Below are 21,406 nucleotides of genomic sequence, written 5' to 3'. Positions count from 1 at the left end.
AGGATTTGCCATGTACGGTGCATAGATGTGCACAGTTGGGGAGGCGCTTACCAGAATATCAAAAGCACACTCTTTAGAAGTGTCCTTACAGCCGAAATGCCAGGCACTCTTTTGGGGTTATGAGGCCTAGAAAAACCATCCCAAGAGACCATATAACATGTGCTGCAACGGGGCAATGAAATCATGGGGAGACCATCTCCCAAGAATCCTAACACATGTTCCTTGTTTCCCGTCTCAATACCATTACCTGCCTGAAAGCTGAACCCCAAGTCCTCCCCTCCCCCTTTGCCCCTAGCCTTTAGTGATACCGCCGCTCGAAAGAAAGGGCGCAATAAACAAGAATATATGTAGCACTCCCGAAAAACACAAGCTGCATCATTCTGCGTCTCCTACCACCCCTGTAATAATGCACCCCAACACCCCTTTTGACACTGCACCCCCAAATTTGACCCCCTCCCTTCCCACTACCACCAACCTGGAGATTGGAGGGGAGCATAAAAATGATGGTTCCATCACCAAAACCCCCTCCTTTGTAATCACCCTGTTTGTGTGCTGGGAGGGGGAGCACTCTGCCAGCATGGGCTTTGCAGCCCTATGCTTCCTCTCCTGTACCACCTCTTGCGCACCTGCCTAGACTCCTCCTCGACCTCTTCTTCTCCTGCATCACTGCCACTACGATACCACCTACTCTTGCTCTCTCCCCCTGCTCCATCTACGTCCCCCTTTCTCCTCTAGGTCCTACCAGCCACCTCTGCTATCCCTCTCTCTCAGCCTTCCCTTCTTGCTCCTCCCCCCCATTCTCCTCTAAGTCCCATCAACCCCCCTCCTAGGCTCCGCCTACTCCCCCTCTTTCTGCACCTCTCTTAGCCTGCCCTTCTTGCTCCGCCCCCACCTCATGTGCTCCCTCTATTCCCGCCCTTTGACACAGCCTGCACCTATCATTGCTCTCTCTGCATGTACGCACATACACACTTACAGCCACTTTACAATCCACCATTCACAAGTCCAGCTATGCTCTATACACACATACATATTACTTACCAATTTAGCAGCCATCTCCGACTTACCTCTGCTTTGCCGCCATCAGTCACCTGGTGCCGAGCCCGGGATTCTAACCCTGGTTGTCTGGGTGGAAGTCAGGAACTTACTCACTGGACCACACGGGCTTCCATATCTGTAGCATGTCAAATCTTCCCTATATCATGGATATGAAGTGTCCTTTACAGTGGAAGCCATAAGGAATGACATCACAACCTTTATGTTGGTGATAGGGTCTGTGGCACAGTCAAAGCCCCTCAAGGAGCTATAGCTCAGTGGCAAGATCAAGTGCCTTTGGTGCAGCAGGCTAGCCCTGTATAGGGGTTTGAATCCAGCCAACGCCTTTAAAGTACTTTTAGGTGGAAAAAAATACAACATTTTATTTTTTTCATTTAGAAAGATTATTTTGACTTCAAAATTACAGGAATAATGTAAGTATTTTATTTTTTGCATTATAAGCCCAAATTTAGAAATCTTGCCCCCCACCTTATCTCCCCCTCCTTTTGCTCAAGTAGGTAAAATAGGAGCAAAGCCTTGTATTCATTGATCAATGTATTGGTTTTTTCCTCAAATTGGGGAACAGAAAGAAGGCCTTGTGCTTTGCTTTGCTTTGCCTTGCAGTCAGGCCAGGCCTTTGGGACTGGGAATTTATACATCCCATTCTTAGTCTGCAGCTTTTACCATGAGCCCACGAACGCCCAGGTTCTGTATAGAGGATTACTGCAGGTAATTCTGGACCCTGCTAAATGAGGGTGGGGTCCTTATCTGTAGGCATTCGTAGGGAAAAATCCTTAGCCTAAGACAGTTTGGCAACTTTAAAAATCTGCTGAAGACCATATGTTGAAGGTCGTATCACACCATCATAGAGGAAGCTCGGCAAAGTAATCATGGGAGAACATTATTTGCATAGGACAGCCCCTTTCTCAACCCTATTATTATGCTGCAGTTGCCATGTAGCATTACTAGAGGGCAGCAGCATGAAGATAAATCCACAGAGGGACTTTAAATCTGTTTGCTGAACAACTTCTTGTTCTTGTTGTTTTTTCATCAGCCTATAGAGTAGAGGACTGGAATGACAGAGTGAATGAGTATTAAGGAATGATTGGCCTGTATATGTGGTGAAGGGGGCACGGGATTTGGAAGGAAAACTGCAATATAAAAGTGTCAAAGCATAGATGCTTGCAGAGAGATAGAGTGAGTGTGCCTTCTGTGTCTTTGAAGGGACATGCGAAAGAAGAACAACAGACCCACAGTCCTCAGGTGGGAGAAGCACGGAAGAGTATTCACCCCAAAATGAATATACTCACACCATCTCAAAGCTTCGGTTAGTGATATGATGCTTTGCAGGATGAAGGATTTGTCATGTACGGTGCATAGATGTACACAGTTGGGGAGGTGCTTACCAGAATATCAAAAGCACACTCTTTAGAAGTGTCCTTACAGCTGAAATGCCAGGCACTCTTTTGGGGTTATGAGGCCTAGAAAAACCATCCCAAGAGACCATATAACATGTGCTGCAACGGGGCAATGAAATCATGGGGAGACCATCTCCAAAGAATCCTAACACATGTTCCTTGTTTCCCGTCTGAATAACATTACCTGCCTGAAAGCTGAACCCCAAGTCCTCCCCTCCCCCTTTGCCCCTAGCCTTTAGTGATACCGCCGCTCGAAAGAAAGGGCGCAATAAACAAGAATATATGTAGCACTCCCGAAAAACACAAGCTGCATCATTCTGCGTCTCCTACCACCCCTGTAATAATGCACCCCAACACCCCTTTTGACACTGCACCCCCAAATTTGCCCCCTCCCCCCCTCCCTTCCCACTACCACCAACCTGGAGATTGGAGGGGAGCATAAAAATGATGGTTCCATCACCAAAACCCCCTCCTTTGTAATCACCCTGTTTGTGTGCTGGGAGGGGGAGCACTCTGCCAGCATGGGCTTTGCAGCCCTATGCTTCCTCTCCTGTACCACCTCTTGCACACTGGCCTAGACTCCTCCTCGACCTCTTCTTCTCCTGCATCACTGCCACTACGATACCACCTACTCTTGCTGTCTCCCCCTGCTCCATCTACGTCCCCCTTTCTCCTCTAGGTCCTACCAGCCACCTCTGCTATCCCTCTCTCTCAGCCTTCCCTTCTTGATCCTCCCACCCATTCTCCTCTAAGTCCCATCAACCCCCCTCCTCTCCTCCTAGGCTCTGCCTACTCCCCCTCTTTCTGCACCTCTCTTAGCCTGCCCTTCTTGCTCCGCCCCCACCTCATGTGCTCCCTCTATTCCCGCCCTTTGACACAGCCCGCACCTATCCTTGCTCTCTCTGCATGTACGCACATACACACTTACAGCCACTTTACAATCCACCATTCAGAAGTCCAGCTATGCTCTATACACACATACATATTACTTACCAATTTAGCAGCCATCTCCGACTTACCTCTGCTTTGCCGCCATCAGTCACCTGGTGCCGAGCCCGGGATTCTAACCCTGGTTGTCTGGGTGGAAGTCAGGAACTTACCCACTGGACCACACGGGCTTCCATATCTGTAGCATGTCAAATCTTCCCTATATCATGGATATTAAGTGTCTTTTACAGTGGAAGCCATAAGGAATGACATCACAACCTTTATGTTGGTGATAGGGTCTGTGGCACAGTCAAAACCCATGAAGGAGCTATAGCTCAGTGGCAAGATCAAGTTCCTTTGGTGCAGCAGGCTAACCCTGTATAGGGGTTGGAATCCAGCCAATGCCTTTAAAGTACTTTTAGGTGGAAAAAAATACAACATTTTATTTTTTTCATTTAGAAAGATTATTTTGACTTCAAAATTACAGGAATAATGTAAGTATTTTATTTTTTGCATTATAAGCCCAAATTTAGAAATCTTGCCCCCCACCTTATCTCCCCCTCCTTTTGCTCAAGTAGGTAAAATAGGAGCAAAGCCTTATATTCATTGATCAATGTATTCATTTTTTCCTCAAATTGGGGAACAGAAAGAAGGCCTTGTGCTTTGCTTTGCTTTGCAGCCAAGCCAGGCCTTTGGGCCTGGGAATTTAAAAATCCCATACTTAGTCTGCAGCTTTTACCATAAACCCACGAACGCCCAGGTTCTGTATAGAGGATTACTGCAGGTAATTCTGGACCCTGCTAAATGAGGGTGGGGTCCTTATCTGTAGGCATTCGTAGGGAAAAATCCTTAGCGTAAGACAGTTTGGCAACTTTAAAAATCTGCTGAAGACCATATGTTGAAGGTCGTATCACACCATCATAGAGGAAGCTCGGCAAAGTAATCATGGGAGAACATTATTTGCATAGGACAGCCCTTTTCTCAACCCTATTATTATGCTGCAGTTGCCATGTAGCATTACTAGAGGGCAGCAGCATGAAGATAAATCCACAGAGAGACTTTAAATCTGTTTGCTGAACAACTTCTTGTTCTTGTTGTTTTTTCATCAGCCTATAGAGTAGAGGACTGGAATGACAGAGTGAATGAGTATTAAGGAATGATTGGCCTGTATATGTGGTGAAGGGGGCGCGGGATTTGGAAGGAAAACTGCAATATAAAAGTGTCAAAGCATAGATGCTTGCAGAGAGATAGAGTGAGTGTGCCTTCTGTGTCTTTGAAGGGACATGCGAAAGAAGAACAACAGACCCACAGTCCTCAGGTGGGAGAAGCACGGAAGAGTATTCACCCCAAAATGAATATACTCACACCATCTCAAAGCTTCGGTTAGTGATATGATGCTTTGCAGGATGAAGGATTTGCCATGTACGGTGCATAGATGTGCACAGTTGGGGAGGCGCTTACCAGAATATGAAAAGCACACTCTTTGGAAGTATCCTTACAGCCGAAATGCCAGGCACTCTTTTCGGGTTATGAGGCCTAGAAAAACCATCCCAAGAGACCATATAACATGTGCTGCAACGGGGGAATGAAATCATGGGGAGACCATCTCCAAAGAATCCTAACACATGTTCCTTGTTTCCCGTCTCAATACCATTACCTGCCTGAAAGCTGAACCCCAAGTCCTCCCCTCCCCCTTTGCCCCTAGCCTTTAGTGATACCGCCGCTCGAAAGAAAGGGCGCAATAAACAAGAATATATGTAGCACTCCCGAAAAACACAAGCTGCATCATTCTGCGTCTCCTACCACCCCTGTAATAATGCACCCCAACACCCCTTTTGACACTGCACCCCCAAATTTGCCCCCCCCCCCCTTCCCACTACCACCAACCTGGAGATTGGAGGGGAGCATAAAAATGATGGTTTCATCACCAAAACCCCCTCCTTTGTAATCACCCTGTTTTTGTGCTGGGAGGGGGAGCACTCTGCCAGCATGGGCTTTGTAGCCCTATGCTTCCTCTCCTGTATCACCTCTTGCACACTGGCCTAGACTCCTCCTCGACCTCTTCTTCTCCTGCATCACTGCCACTACGATACCACCTACTCTTGCTGTCTCCCCCTGCTCCATCTACGTCCCCCTTTCTCCTCTAGGTCCTACCAGCCACCTCTGCTATCCCTCTCTCTCAGCCTTCCCTTCTTGATCCTCCCCCCCATTCTCCTCTAAGTCCCATCAACCCCCCTCCTCTCCTCCTAGGCTCCGCCTACTCCCCCTCTTTCTGCACCTCTCTTAGCCTGCCCTTCTTGCTCCGCCCCTACCTCATGTGCTCCCTCTATTCCCGCCCTTTGACTCAGCCTGCACCTATCCTTGCTCTCTCTGCATGTACGCACATACACACTTACAGCCACTTTACAATCCACCATTCACAAGTCCAGCTATGCTCTATACACACATACATATTACTTACCAATTTAGCAGCCATCTCCGACTTACCTCTGCTTTGCCGCCATCAGTCACCTGGTGCCGAGCCCGAGATTCTAACCCTGGTTGTCTGGGTGGAAGTCAGGAACTTACCCACTGGACCACACGGGCTTCCATATCTCTAGCATGTCAAATCTTCCCTATATCATGGATATGAAGTGTCCTTTACAGTGGAAGCCATAAGGAATGACATCACAACCTTTATGTTGGTGATAGGGTCTGTGGCACAGTCAAAATCCATCAAGGAGCTGTAGCTCAGTGGCAAGATCAAGTGCCTTTGGTGCAGCAGGCTAGCCCTGTATAGGGGTTCGAATCCAGCCAACGGCTTTAAAGTACTTTTTGGTGGAAAAAAATACAACATTTTATTTTTTTCATTTAGAAAGATTATTTTGACTTCAAAATTACAGGAATAATGTAAGTATTTTATTTTTTGCATTATAAGCCCAAATTTAGAAATCTTGCCCCCCACCTTATCTCCCCCTCCTTTTGCTCAAGTAGGTAAAATAGGAGCAAAGCCTTGTATTCATTGATCAATGTATTCGTTTTTTCCTCAAATTGGGGAACAGAAATAAGGCCTTGTGATTTGCTTTGCTTTGCTTTGCTTTGCTTTGCAGCCAAGCCAGGCCTGGCTAGGCCAGGCCTTTGGGACTGGGAATTTAAACATCCCATTCTTAGTCTGCAGCTTTTACCATGAGCCCACGAACACCCAGGTTCTGTATAGAGGATTACTGCAGGTAATTCTGGACCCTGCTAAATGAGGGTGGGGTCCTTATCTGTAGGCATTCGTAGGGAAAAATCCTTAGCCTAAGACAGTTTGGCAACTTTAAAAATCTGCTGAAGACCATATGTTGAAGGTCGTATCACACCATCATAGAGGAAGCTCGGCAAAGTAATCATGGGAGAACATTATTTGCATAGGACAGCCCCTTTCTCAACCCTATTATTATGCTGCAGTTGCCATGTAGCGTTACTAGAGGGCAGCAGCATGAAGATAAATCCACAGAGGGACTTTAAATCTGTTTGCTGAACAACTTCTTGTTCTTGTTGTTTTTTCATCAGCCTATAGAGTAGAGGACTGGAATGACAGAGTGAATGAGTATTAAGGAATGATTGGCCTGTATATGTGGTGAAGGGGGCACGGGATTTGGAAGGAAAACTGCAATATAAAAGTGTCAAAGCATAGATGCTTGCAGAGAGATAGAGTGAGTGTGCCTTCTGTGTCTTTGAAGGGACATGCGAAAGAAGAACAACAGACCCACAGTCCTCAGGTGGGAGAAGCACGGAAGAGTATTCACCCCAAAATGAATATACTCACACCATCTCAAAGCTTCGGTTAGTGATATGATGCTTTGCAGGATGAAGGATTTGCCATGTACGGTGCATAGATGTGCACAGTTGGGGAGGCGCTTACCAGAATATCAAAAGCACACTCTTTGGAAGTGTCCTTACAGCCGAAATGCCAGGCACTCTTTTCGGGTTATGAGGCCTAGAAAAACCATCCCAAGAGACCATATAACATGTGCTGCAACGGGGCAATGAAATCATGGGGAGACCATCTCCAAAGAATCCTAACACATGTTCCTTGTTTCCCGTCTCAATACCATTACCTGCCTGAAAGCTGAACCCCAAGTCCTCCCCTCCCCCTTTGCCCCTAGCCTTTAGTGATACCGCCGCTCGAAAGAAAGGGCGCAATAAACAAGAATATATGTAGCACTCCCGAAAAACACAAGCTGCATCATTCTGCGTCTCCTACCACCCCTGTAATAATGCACCCCAACACCCCTTTTGACACTGCACCCCCAAATTTGCCCCCCCCCTCCCTTCCCACTACCACCAACCTGGAGATTGGAGGGGAGCATAAAAATGATGGTTTCATCACCAAAACCCCCTCCTTTGTAATCACCCTGTTTTTGTGCTGGGAGGGGGAGCACTCTGCCAGCATGGGCTTTGTAGCCCTATGCTTCCTCTCGTGTATCACCTCTTGCACACTGGCCTAGACTCCTCCTCGACCTCTTCTTCTCCTGCATCACTGCCACTACGATACCACCTACTCTTGCTGTCTCCCCCTGCTCCATCTACGTCCCCCTTTCTCCTCTAGGTCCTACCAGCCACCTCTGCTATCCCTCTCTCTCAGCCTTCCCTTCTTGATCCTCCCCCCCATTCTCCTCTAAGTCCCATCAACCCCCCTCCTCTCCTCCTAGGCTCCGCCTACTCCCCCTCTTTCTGCACCTCTCTTAGCCTGCCCTTCTTGCTCCGCCCCTACCTCATGTGCTCCCTCTATTCCCGCCCTTTGACTCAGCCTGCACCTATCCTTGCTCTCTCTGCATGTACGCACATACACACTTACAGCCACTTTACAATCCACCATTCAGAAGTCCAGCTATGCTCTATACACACATACATATTACTTACCAATTTAGCAGCCATCTCCGACTTACCTCTGCTTTGCCGCCATCAGTCACCTGGTGCCGAGCCCGGGATTCTAACCCTGGTTGTCTGGGTGGAAGTCAGGAACTTACCCACTGGACCACACGGGCTTCCATATCTCTAGCATGTCAGATCTTCCCTATATCATGGATATGAAGTGTCCTTTACAGTGGAAGCCATAAGGAATGACATCACAACCTTTATGTTGGTGATATGATCTGTGGCACAACCAAAACCCATCAAGGAGCTATAGCTCAGTGGCAAGATCAAGTGCCTTTGGTGCAGCAGGCTAGCCCTGTATAGGGGTTCGAATCCAACCAACGCCTTTAAAGTACTTTTAGGTGGAAAAAAATACAACATTTTATTTTTTTCATTTAGAAAGATTATTTTGACTTCAAAATTACAGGAATAATGTAAGTATTTTATTTTTTGCATTATAAGCCCAAATTTAGAAATCTTGCCCCCCACCTTATCTCCGCCTCCTTTTGCTCAAGTAGGTAAAATAGGAGCAAAGCCTTGTATTCATTGATCAATGTATTTGTTTTTTTCTCAAATTGGGGAACAGAAAGAAGGTCTTGTGCTTTACTTTACTTTGCTTTGCTTTGCTTTGCAGCCAGGCCAGGCCTTTGGGACTGGGAATTTAAACATCCCAGTCTTAGTCTGCAGCTTTTACCATGAGCCCACGAACGCCCAGGTTCTGTATAGAGGATTACTGCAGGTAATTCTGGACCCTGCTAAATGAGGGTGGGGTCCTTATCTGTAGGCATTCGTAGGGAAAAATCCTTAGCCTAAGACAGTTTGGCAACTTTAAAAATCTGCTGAAGACCATATGTTGAAGGTCGTATCACACCATCATAGAGGAAGCTCGGCAAAGTAATCATGGGAGAACATTATTTGCATAGGACAGCCCCTTTCTCAACCCTATTATTATGCTGCAGTTGCCATGTAGCATTACTAGAGGGCAGCAGCATGAAGATAAATCCACAGAGAGACTTTAAATCTGTTTGCTGAACAACTTCTTGTTCTTGTTGTTTTTTCATCAGCCTATAGAGTAGAGGACTGGAATGACAGAGTGAATGAGTATTAAGGAATGATTGGCCTGTATATGTGGTGAAGGGGGCGCGGGATTTGGAAGGAAAACTGCAATATTAAAGTGTCAAAGCATAGATGCTTGCAGAGAGATAGAGTGAGTGTGCCTTCTGTCTCTTTGAAGGGACATGCGAAAGAAGAACAACAGACCTCAGGTGGGAGAAGCACGGAAGAGTATTCACCCCAAAATGAATATACTCACACCATCTCAAAGCTTCGGTTAGTGATATGATGCTTTGCAGGATGAAGGATTTGCCATATACGGTGCATAGATGTGCACAGTTGGGGAGGCGCTTACCAGAATATCAAAAGCAGACTCTTTAGAAGTGTCCTTACAGCCGAAATGCCAGGCACTCTTTTGGGGTTATGAGGCCTAGAAAAACCATCCCAAGAGACCATATAACATGTGCTGCAACGGGGCGATGAAATCATGGGGAGACCATCTCCCAAGAATCCTAACACATGTTCCTTGTTTCCCGTCTCAATACCATTACCTGCCTGAAAGCTGAACCCCAAGTCCTCCCCTCCCCCTTTGCCCCTAGCCTTTAGTGATACCGCCGCTCGAAAGAAAGGGCGCAATAAACAAGAATATATGTAGCACTCCCGAAAACACAAGCTGCATCATTCTGCGTCTCCTACCACCCCTGTAATAATGCACCCCAACACCCCTTTTGACACTGCACCCACAAATTTCCCCCCCCCCCCTCCCTTCCCACTACCACCAACCTGGAGATTGGAGGGGAGCATAAAAATGATGGTTCCATCACCAAAACCCCCTCCTTTGTAATCACCCTCTTTGTGTGCTGGGAGGGGGAGCACTCTGCCAGCATGGGCTTTTCAGCCCTATGCTTCCTCTCCTGTACCACCTCTTGCGCACTGGCCTAGACTGCTCCTCGACCTCTTCTTCTCCTGCATCACTGCCACTACGATACCACCTACTCTTGCTCTCTCCCCCTGCTCCATCTACGTCCCCCTTTCTCCTCTAGGTCCTACCAGCCACCTCTGCTATCCCTCTCTCTCAGCCTTCCCTTCTTGCTCCTCCCCCCCATTCTCCTCTAAGTCCCATCAACCCCCCTCCTTTCCTCCTAGGCTCCGCCTACTCCCCCTGTTTCTGCACCTCTCTTAGCCTGCCCTTTTTGCTCCGCCCCCACCTCATGTGCTCCCTCTATTCCCGCCCTTTGACATAGTCTGCACCTTTCCTTGCTCTCTCTGCATGTACGCACATACACACTTACAGCCACTTTACAATCCACCATTCACAAGTCCAGCTATGCTCTATACACACATACATATTACTTACCAATTTAGCAGCCATCTCCGACTTACCTCTGCTTTGCCGCCATCAGTCACCTGGTGCCGAGCCCCGGATTCGAACCCTGGTTGTCTGGGTGGAAGTCAGGAACTTACCCACTGGATCACACAGGCTTCCATATCTGTAGCATGTCAAATCTTCCCTGTATCATGGATATGAAGTGTCCTTTACAGTGGAAGCCATAAGGAATGACATCACAACCTTTATGTTGGTGATAGGGTCTGTGGCACAATCAAAACCCATCAAGGAGCTATAGCTCAGTGGCAAGATCAAGTGCCTTTGGTGCAGCAGGCTAACCCTGTATAGGGGTTCGAATCCATCCAACGCCTTTAAAGTACTTTTAGGTGGAAAAAATACAACATTTTATTTTTTTCATTTGAAAGATTATTTTGACTTCAAAATTACAGGAATAATGTAAGTATTTTATTTTTTGCATTATAAGCCCAAATTTAGAAATCTTGCCCCCCACCTTATCTCCCCCTCCTTTTGCTCAAGTAGGTAAAATAGGAGCAAAGCCTTGTATTCATTGATCAATGTATTCGTTTTTTCCTCAAATTGGGGAACAGAAATAAGGCCTTGTGATTTGCTTTGCTTTGCTTTGCTTTGCTTTGCTTTGCTTTGCAGCCAAGCCAGGCCTGGCCAGGCCAGGCCTTTGGGACTGGGAATTTAAACATCCCATTCTTAGTCTGCAGCTTTTACCATGAGCCCACGAACACCCAGGTTCTGTATAGAGGATTACTGCAGGTAATTCTGGACCCTGCTAAATGAGGGTGGGGTCCTTATCTGTAGGCATTCGTAGGGAAAAATCCTTAGCCTAAGACAGTTTGGCAACTTTAAAAATCTGCTGAAGACCATATGTTGAAGGTCGTATCACACCATCATAGAGGAAGCTCGGCAAAGTAATCATGGGAGAACATTATTTGCATAGGACAGCCCCTTTCTCAACCCTATTATTATGCTGCAGTTGCCATGTAGCATTACTAGAGGGCAGCAGCATGAAGATAAACCCACAGAGAGACTTTAAATCTGTTTGCTGAACAACTTCTTGTTCTTGTTGTTTTTTCATCAGCCTATAGAGTAGAGGACTGGAATGACAGAGTGAATGAGTATTAAGGAATGATTGGCCTGTATATGTGGTGAAGGGGGCGCGGGATTTGGAAGGAAAACTGCAATATAAAAGTGTCAAAGCATAGATGCTTGCAGAGAGATAGAGTGAGTGTGCCTTCTGTCTCTTTGAAGGGACATGCGAAAGAAGAACAACAGACCCACAGTCCTCAGGTGGGAGAAGCACGGAAGAGTATTCACCCCAAAATGAATATACTCACACCATCTCAAAGCTTCGGTTAGTGATATGATGCTTTGCAGGATGAAGGATTTGCCATGTACGGTGCATAGATGTGCACAGTTGGGGAGGCGCTTACCAGAATATCAAAAGCACATTCTTTAGAAGTCTCCTTACAGCCGAAATGCCAGGCACTCTTTTGGGGTTATGAGGCCTAGAAAAACCATCCCAAGAGACCATATAACATGTGCTGCAACGGGGCAATGAAATCATGGGGAGACCATCTCCCAAGAATCCTAACACATGTTCCTTGTTTCCCGTCTCAATACCATTACCTGCCTGAAAGCTGAACCCCAAGTCCTCCCCTCCCCCTTTGCCCCTAGCCTTTAGTGATACCGCCGCTCGAAAGAAAGGGCGCAATAAACAAGAATATATGTAGCACTCCCGAAAAACACAAGCTGCATCATTCTGCGTCTCCTACCACCCCTGTAATAATGCACCCCAACACCCCTTTTGACATTGCACCCACAAATTTGCCCCCCCCCCCCTCCCTTCCCACTACCACCAACCTGGAGATTGGAGGGGAGCATAAAAATGATGGTTCCATCACCAAAACCCCCTCCTTTGTAATCACCCTCTTTGTGTGCTGGGAGGGGGAGCACTCTGCCAGCATGGGCTTTGCAGCCCTATGCTTCCTCTCCTGTACCACCTCTTGCGCACTGGCCTAGACTGCTCTTCGACCTCTTCTTCTCCTGCATCACTGCCACTACGATACCACCTACTCTTGCTCTCTCCCCCTGCTCCATCTACGTCCCCCTTTCTCCTGTAGGTCCTACCAGCCACCTCTGCTATCCCTCTCTCTCAGCCTTCCCTTCTTGATCCTCCCCCCCATTCTCCTCTAAGTCCCATCAACCCCCCTCCTCTCCTCCTAGGCTCCGCCTACTCCCCCTCTTTCTGCACCTCTCTTAGCCTGCCCTTCTTGCTCCGCCCCCACCTCATGTGCTCCCTCTATTCCCGCCCTTTGACACAGCCTGCACCTATCCTTGCTCTCTCTGCATGTACGCACATACACACTTCTCTTCCAGGGGATCCTCATCAATAGTCATAAACATTGAATATTCCCGCCCTTGTGCGGGGACCCCGGAGCATATATAAAATACACACATATTAACATGTGTAAAAAACAGCAATGCAGGCTATAATGTTAAAAACAGGCTAAAATGCTTTATTTCTATGAAGTTTTTTTTTTTTTTTTTTTTTATATTATAAAGCTACAATAGAGAATAAATATCTACCCAAGCCCCTCAAACTAGGCTTAGGGAAGTAAGCAGCAGCAAACTCTAGAGAAAAAGAGAAAAAACTGCATTGAAAAACAATGAAGCATTCTTAGCCAATAGGCTGCATGCAGGTTAACACAGGAGAACCATAAAAACTTTGGCACCGTGCCTTTAAGACCCTGAGCACCTCCAGTATCCCACCATGCCTCAGGGGTGAAGGAAAGGTGACAGTTGGTTCACAGTTAGGTTAGTTCTTTTTTCCGGCTTCTTCTGAGAGGATCCTGGAGCATTGAGCTCTCAGTTTTTCTGAGTTTTTCTCAGAAAAATTCTTTAAAAAAGCGTTTTTTTCATTTTTCACTCGACAAATAATATCTTTGTCTGAGCTAGGAAGGTTTTTTCTGACAGAAAAATGCCTTCTCTTTTTGTCAAATGCCCTGCTTGTGGGAAGAAGAAGGCCCAGTCAGATCCCCACTCTCTGTGCATAGTGTGCCTGCCTCAGAGTCACTGCCCGGACACTTGTAAGTACTGCAAGAACATGTCTAGGAGGACTCTGAAAGACAGAGAGAAGATCCGACTTCATGGGCTTCAGGAGAGGAAAAGAACATCGTCTTCCTCACTTCCCAGACAGCCAGAAGGCCATTCTCAGGAGAGAATGGCCCAGTCGACGTCGACAGGTAGGAAAGTGCCTGTTTGTTCACCGTCGACGTCGTCGCTACCACCGTCTCACCGGCATAGATCGCCGTCGACGGCGACACACCCGACGTCGAAGGGAACGGCGTCGAGGGAACATCAGAGCAGGGGCAGGTCTCCGTCGACGGCAACCCGCCGATCGACGTCGAGCCATCGCCGGCGTGCCCGGTTGCCGCCAAAGGCTGTGCGCCCCCCGACGTCAGGACACACGACGTCGAGATCACCACCACGGCACGAGAAACATCTGCCGTCGACCTCCCATCGCTCCACGTCGAGGCACAGGACGGCGAGCAGGTCGAGGTCCAAGGAGCGTCGTTCGACGTCAAGACACTCAACGTCGAGGCAGGACCAACCGGCTGGGCGCCCTTCGACGTCGAAACAGCCATCGACGTCGACGCAGGTTTTACCTGTCCCACAGGGAGCAGAACATCGCCCCACGCCAGACAAGGCGCCATCTCCAGTGGTCTCCATACCGAGCGACTCTTCTCGGTCAAGAGCGGCATCATCTGGGCATGTCTCGCCCATCAATTTATCTCCGAGATGGCTGGAGAGCCTTAACAGACCAGCGGCCTCCCCAGATTCGCAGTATTTGCGAATGTACTCACCTACTGCCTCCCTGCCAAGAACGCCATCACCGACAGCCACGGCAGAACGGGCTCGTTCAGCTCCTCGACAACCAACCGCGAGGCCTAGACGCTCTGCTACAGCGTCTCGCAGCAGATCTCGCTCTCAACGGAGATCCAGGTCGCGGTCAAGGAGAAGATCACCCTCTTGGTCTTCATCAGGTTCTTCTGTCGGGCGTTACTCACCCACCCTTACAGATTCACCACCTGCTAGAGTCTCACCGGTGGATGATATTACCACATTCAACGAGGTGTTGCTAAGAGGGGCGCAGAAACTCAACATAGAGGTTCCAGAACCATCTACCGCCTCATCTATCATCTTTGAGACTCTACAACAGAGATCAGCGTCGAAAAAGTTACTGCCTCTAGTGCCTGGCTTGCTGCAGCCAACCATGGACACTTTTCTGGCCCCAGCATCGCTTAAGTCTGCCCCGGCTAGGATTCTTAAGAAATACAAGGCTCCAGAACAAGACCCTTTATTCCTTAGAAAGGATCCGCCACCGGACTCGGTGATCATAGCTGCCGCCCGTAAGACCCACTCAGTGGCATCTTCATCCACGGTACCCCCGGATAAAGAGAGCAGGCATCTAGACTCTCTAGGGAGGAAGATATGCGGGACGGCGGCTTCAGCAATGAAGGTCTCCAGTGCGTCTGCGCTCCTGGGCAGGTACGATCGTTCTCTGTGGGATTCCCTCAGTAGATTTACAGAAAAATTGCCCAGAGAAGACAGACAAGATTTCCAGGAGATACTACAAGAAGGATGCCTGGTATCCAACCAGGTTATCAGCGCGGCAGCGGATGGGGCGGATTTGGCCGCTCATGGGTACGCACATGGTATCTGTGCGAGGAGATCTTCCTGGCTGAGGCTCACTGGCTTGAAACAGGAAGCACAACAACGCATCCTGAATCTCCTATTTGCCGGGAACTCTCTATTCGGTGCCCATGTAGACGAAGAGATGGCCCGCATGAAGACAGAGGTGGATACCTTGAAGGCGTTGGGCCTCGAAAGAAAGAAAGATTTCAGGAGGAGGTACAGGCCGTATGATAGACGCCCTTTCCAGCAGAGGGTTCAAACCCCTCATTGGGCGCAAAGGTCACAGCAGCGACAGGGACGACCTCTTTTTCAACGAAGAAACACAAGGGAGCGAGGGTCAAGCAGACCTCAACAATCCACTCCAAAAGCACCCACCAAGCAATGAAATCTCGCTTCCCTCGACACTGTACACCACTCCGGTGGGGGGAAGTATTACTGCTTATCTGCACGAGTGGCACTCTATTACAAGAGACAAATGGGTGCTCAATATTGTCGAACATGGCTATTCTCTTCTTTTCAAACAGCCTCCACCACACTTGCCACCAACCAAAGACAATCCATCTCATCTCAGCTTGCTACGCAAGGAGGCTCTCGCCCTCCTAAGAAAGAATGCCATAGAAAAGGTTCCACCGGCACGAAGAGGACAGGGGGTCTACTCCCATTACTTTCTAGTGGCAAAGAAGGATCGAGAGGGCGTTTTCAGGCCAATCCTGGATCTACGGCTGCTGAACAAATACATAAGGAAGCAGAAGTTCAGAATGCTAGCGCTTCACCAGATTTTCCCTCAACTGCATCAGGGAGACTGGATGTGCTCCATCGACCTGCAGGATGCATATTTTCACATCCCAATAGCTCCAAAACATCGAAAATTCCTGCGCTTCCGAGTAGCGTTACAGCATTACCAGTTCAGGGTTCTACCCTTTGGCCTGAAATCTGCCCCAAGAGTTTTCTCGAAATGTATGGCAGTGGTGGCGGCACATCTCCGAAGACAAAGGATATACATATATCCATACCTAGACGACTGGCTACTAACGGCTTCTTCTCCGGAGCAGGCGAGAAGCCATCGGGACATTGTACTAGGAGTTTGCGAAGCTCTAGGTCTTCAGGTCAATCACCAGAAGTCAACCTTGACTCCAACGCAGAATCTTCACTACCTAGGAGCTATCATAAACACAGAACTACAAAAAGTGTATCCTTCGGAGGCACGACTATCCTCAATAAACAAGAAGTGCCAGGACCTGTTGAGAGCCAGCGCACCTACGGCACGTCAGGTGACATCCCTACTGGGCTCTATGGCATCGTGCATTTTTATTGTCCCAAATGCCAGACTCCACATGAGACCCCTCCAAGAGGCATTGGAGACCAACTGGAGCCAGAGAACAGGTCGCTGGGAGGACACGGTGTGGCTACCGGAGGTAGCACTTCAGTCATTGAGATGGTGGATGCACAGACCTCACCTGTCAGTGGGTGCTCCGTTTCACCAGGTGCTTCCATCCGACACCCTAGTAACTGATGCATCTCTTCAGGGTTGGGGTGCTCATCTGGGTCCTTTTCAAGCACAGGGTCTGTGGTCAGACAAGGAAAAGCAGTACCACATCAATCTGCTAGAACTCAGAGCGGTTCATCTCGCTCTCAAGTCCTTCATACCGCTAAATCAGGGGAAAACTCTCTTGATACAGACGGACAATACAACCACGATGTATTACTTGAACAAACAGGGGGGAACGAGGTCCCTACCCCTTTCGCGAGAGTCCCAAGCGATATGGCATTGGCTCCTGGCCAGAGGAATGTCAATTACAGCAGTTCACCTGCCAGGTCAGCAGAACGTGGAAGCAGACTTTCTAAGCAGACACCTGGAGGACGTTCACGATTGGGTCCTGCACGGCGAAGTCGCAGAATACATCTTCGCGCAATGGGGTCGGCCTCAACTGGACCTCTTCGCAGACGAAGTAAACAGGAAATGCCCAGACTTCGCATCCAGGTTCTACCGTCCGGGATCTCGAGGGAATGCCCTGTTGATCGACTGGTCAGGGACATTTCTTTACGCTTTTCCGCCGATTCCCCTCTTTCCGGCAGTGATCAGCAAACTTTACAGATCCAGGACCAGAATGATTCTTATTGCGCTGCAATGGCCCCGACAGTTCTGGTACACGGATCTCCTCAACCTGTCAGAAGAACCTCACAGGAGGCTGCCGTGCAGACCGGATCTTCTGAGCAGAATGGAGGGCAGGATTCTACATCCCAACCTACCCTCTCTGAGCTTAACAGCATGGCTCCTGAATTCCTGCAGTATGGGCACCTAGGACTCTCGCAGGAGTGTATGAGCATCTTGAAAGAGTCCAAACGACCTTCCACGCGGCGTTCCTACGCTTTTAAGTGGAAGAGATTCTACATATGGTGCTGTCAGAAAGGTCATAATCCCATACGGGCGCAGGAGGATGTCATACTGTCCTATTTGCTTCATCTAGCGAAGTCCGGTCTGCAGGTATCATCTATTAAGGTACATTTGTCTGCTATTACTGCCTATCGCAAATCACCTTCTCAGGAATCCTTCTTTACAAAACCTGTAGTCAAGGATTTCTTAGAAGGTTTGAAGAAAGTTTTTCCACCAATTCGGAGGCCTTCTCCTCCATGGGAACTGAACATAGTCCTGGCAAAACTTATGGGCTCTCCTTTCGAGCCTATCCATAAGGCCTCTTTACAACACCTTACGTGGAAGACGGCTTTTCTAGTGGCCATTACTTCGGCGAGGAGGGTCAGTGAAATCCAGGCCTTGTCTGCAAAAGAACCGTACACGGTTTTTCATGACAATAGAGTGGTTCTGCGAACTCACCCATCTTTCCTTCCGAAGGTGGTGTCAGAATTCCATATTAATCAGACCATAACTTTACCGACGTTCTTTCCCAATCCGGAGACTCCGGCAGAGAAAGCATTGCACTCATTAGACTTGAAAAGAGTGCTGAAATTTTATCTGGACAAGACAAAATCGATTAGACACTCTAACCGCTTGTTTGTAAACTATGGTCATTTAAGGACAGGAGAGGCAGCTTCGAAACAAACAATATCAAGATGGATAGTTTCTTGCATTGTTAATACTTACCAGCTAGCTAATAGACAATTGCTAGCGCGGCCTAGAGCGCATTCCACAAGGGGTAAAGCGGCTACTGCTGCTCTCCTTAACAATGTTCCGATATCTGAGATTTGTAAAGCTGCTACATGGAAGTCTGTCCATACGTTTACAAGACATTATTATTTAGACTCAGATGCAAGAGCGGATGCCCAAGTGGGGCAGGCCTCTCTAAGAAATCTATTTGCGTAAGACATATCTATTCCTGCACTTCTATCGGACAGTCCGCTGGGTTTAGGGATGGGCTTGCTAATCTATTCAATGTTTATGACTATTGATGAGGATCCCCTGGAAGAGAAGGATAAGTTACTTACCTGTAAATCCTAGTTCTCTTCCAGGGGTATCCTCATCAAAGTCATAAACAACCCACCCTCCTCCTCGGACGCACGTCTCCTAGAAGTGCAGGACAGACTGTGTTTTGAATCAGTTATACAAATTGTCACCGTAAAAAGAACTGACCTAACTGTGAACCAACTGTCACCTTTCCTTCACCCCTGAGGCATGGTGGGATACTGGAGGTGCTCAGGGTCTTAAAGGAACGGTGCCAAAGTTTTTATGGTTCTCCTGTGTTAACCTGCATGCAGCCTATTGGCTAAGAATGCTTCATTGTTTTTCAATGCAGTTTTTTCTCTTTTTCTCTAGAGTTTGCTGCTGCTTACTTCCCTAAGCCTAGTTTGAGGGGCTTGGGTAGATATTTATTCTCTATTGTAGCTTTATAATATAAAAAAAAAAAAAAAACTTCATAGAAATAAAGCATTTTAGCCTGTTTTTAACATTATAGCCTGCATTGCTGTTTTTTACACATGTTAATATGTGTGTATTTTATATATGCTCCGGGGTCCCCGCACAAGGGCGGGAATATTCAATGTTTATGACTTTGATGAGGATACCCCTGGAAGAGAACTAGGATTTACAGGTAAGTAACTTATTCTTACAGCCACTTTACAATCCACCATTCACAAGTCCAGCTATGCTCTATACACACATACATATTACTTACCAATTTAGCAGCCATCTCCGACTTACCTCTGCTTTGCCGCCATCAGTCACCTGGTGCCGAGCCCGGGATTCTAACCCTGGTTGTCTGGGTGGAAGTCAGGAACTTACCCACTGGACCACACAGGCTTCCATATTTGTAGCATGTCAAATCTTCCCTATATCATGGATATGAAGTGTCCTTTACAGTGGAAGCCATAAGGAATGACATCACAACCTTTATGTTGGTGATATGATCTGTGGCACAACCAAAACCCATCAAGGAGCTATAGCTCAGTGGCAAGATCAAGTGCCTTTGGTGCAGCAGGCTAGCCCTGTATAGGGGTTCGAATCCAACCAACGCCTTTAAAGTACTTTTAGGTGGAAAAAAATACAACATTTTATTTTTTTCATTTAGAAAGATTATTTTGACTTCAAAATTACAGGAATAATGTAAGTATTTTATTTTTTGCATTATAAGCCCAAATTTAGAAATCTTGCCCACCACCTTATCTCCCCCTCCTTTTGCTCAAGTAGGTAAAATAGGAGCAAAGCCTTGTATTCATTGATCAATGTATTTATTTTTTTCTCAAATTGGGGAACAGAAAGAAGGCCTTGTGCTTTACTTTACTTTGCTTTGCTTTGCTTTGCAGCCAGGCCAGGCCTTTGGGACTGGGAATTTAAACATCCCATTCTTAGTCTGCAGCTTTTACCATGAGCCCACGAACGCCCAGGTTCTGTATAGAGGATTACTGCAGGTAATTCTGGACCCTGCTAAATGAGGGTGGGGTCCTTATCTGTAGGCATTCGTAGGGAAAAATCCTTAGCCTAAGACAGTTTGGCAACTTTGAAGACCATATGTTGAAGGTCGTATCACACCATCATAGAGGAAGCTCGGCAAAGTAATCATGGGAGAACATTATTTGCATAGGACAGCCCCTTTCTCAACCCTATTATTATGCTGCAGTTGCCATGTAGCATTACTAGAGGGCAGCAGCATGAAGATAAATCCACAGAGAGACTTTAAATCTGTTTGCTGAACAACTTCTTGTTCTTGTTGTTTTTTCGTCAGCCTATAGAGTAGAGGACTGGAATGACAGAGTGAATGAGTATTAAGAAATGATTGGCCTGTATATGTGGTGAAGGGGGCACGGGATTTGGAAGGAAAACTGCAATATAAAAGTGTCAAAGCATAGATGCTTGCAGAGAGATAGAGTGAGTGTGCCTTCTGTCTCTTTGAAGGGACATGCGAAAGAAGAACAACAGACCCACAGTCCTCAGGTGGGAGAAGCACGGAAGAGTATTCACCCCAAAATGAATATACTCACACCATCTCAAAGCTTCGGTTAGTGATATGATGCTTTGCAGGATGAAGGATTTGCCATGTACGGTGCATAGATGTGCACAGTTGGGGAGGCGCTTACCAGAATATCAAAAGCACACTCTTTAGAAGTGTCCTTACAGCCGAAATGCCAGGCACTCTTTTGGGGTTATGAGGCCTAGAAAAACCATCCCAAGAGACCATATAACATGTGCTGCAACGGGGCAATGAAATCATGGGGAGACCATCTCCCAAGAATCCTAACACATGTTCCTTGTTTCCCGTCTCAATACCATTACCTGCCTGAAAGCTGAACCCCAAGTCCTCCCCTCCCCCTTTGCCCCTAGCCTTTAGTGATACCGCCGCTCGAAAGAAAGGGCGCAATAAACAAGAATATATGTAGCACTCCCGAAAAACACAAGCTGCATCATTCTGCGTCTCCTACCACCCCTGTAATAATGCACCCCAACACCCCTTTTGACACTGCACCCCCAAATTTGACCCCCCCCCCCCCCTCCCTTCCCACTACCACCAACCTGGAGATTGGAGGGGAGCATAAAAATGATGGTTCCATCACCAAAACCCCCTCCTTTGTAATCACCCTGTTTGTGTGC

The sequence above is a fragment of the Pleurodeles waltl genome, chromosome 2_2 (assembly GCF_031143425.1).
Source record: "Pleurodeles waltl isolate 20211129_DDA chromosome 2_2, aPleWal1.hap1.20221129, whole genome shotgun sequence".
Taxonomy (NCBI): domain Eukaryota; kingdom Metazoa; phylum Chordata; class Amphibia; order Caudata; family Salamandridae; genus Pleurodeles; species Pleurodeles waltl.
This window is presented reverse-complemented; position numbering follows the sequence as displayed.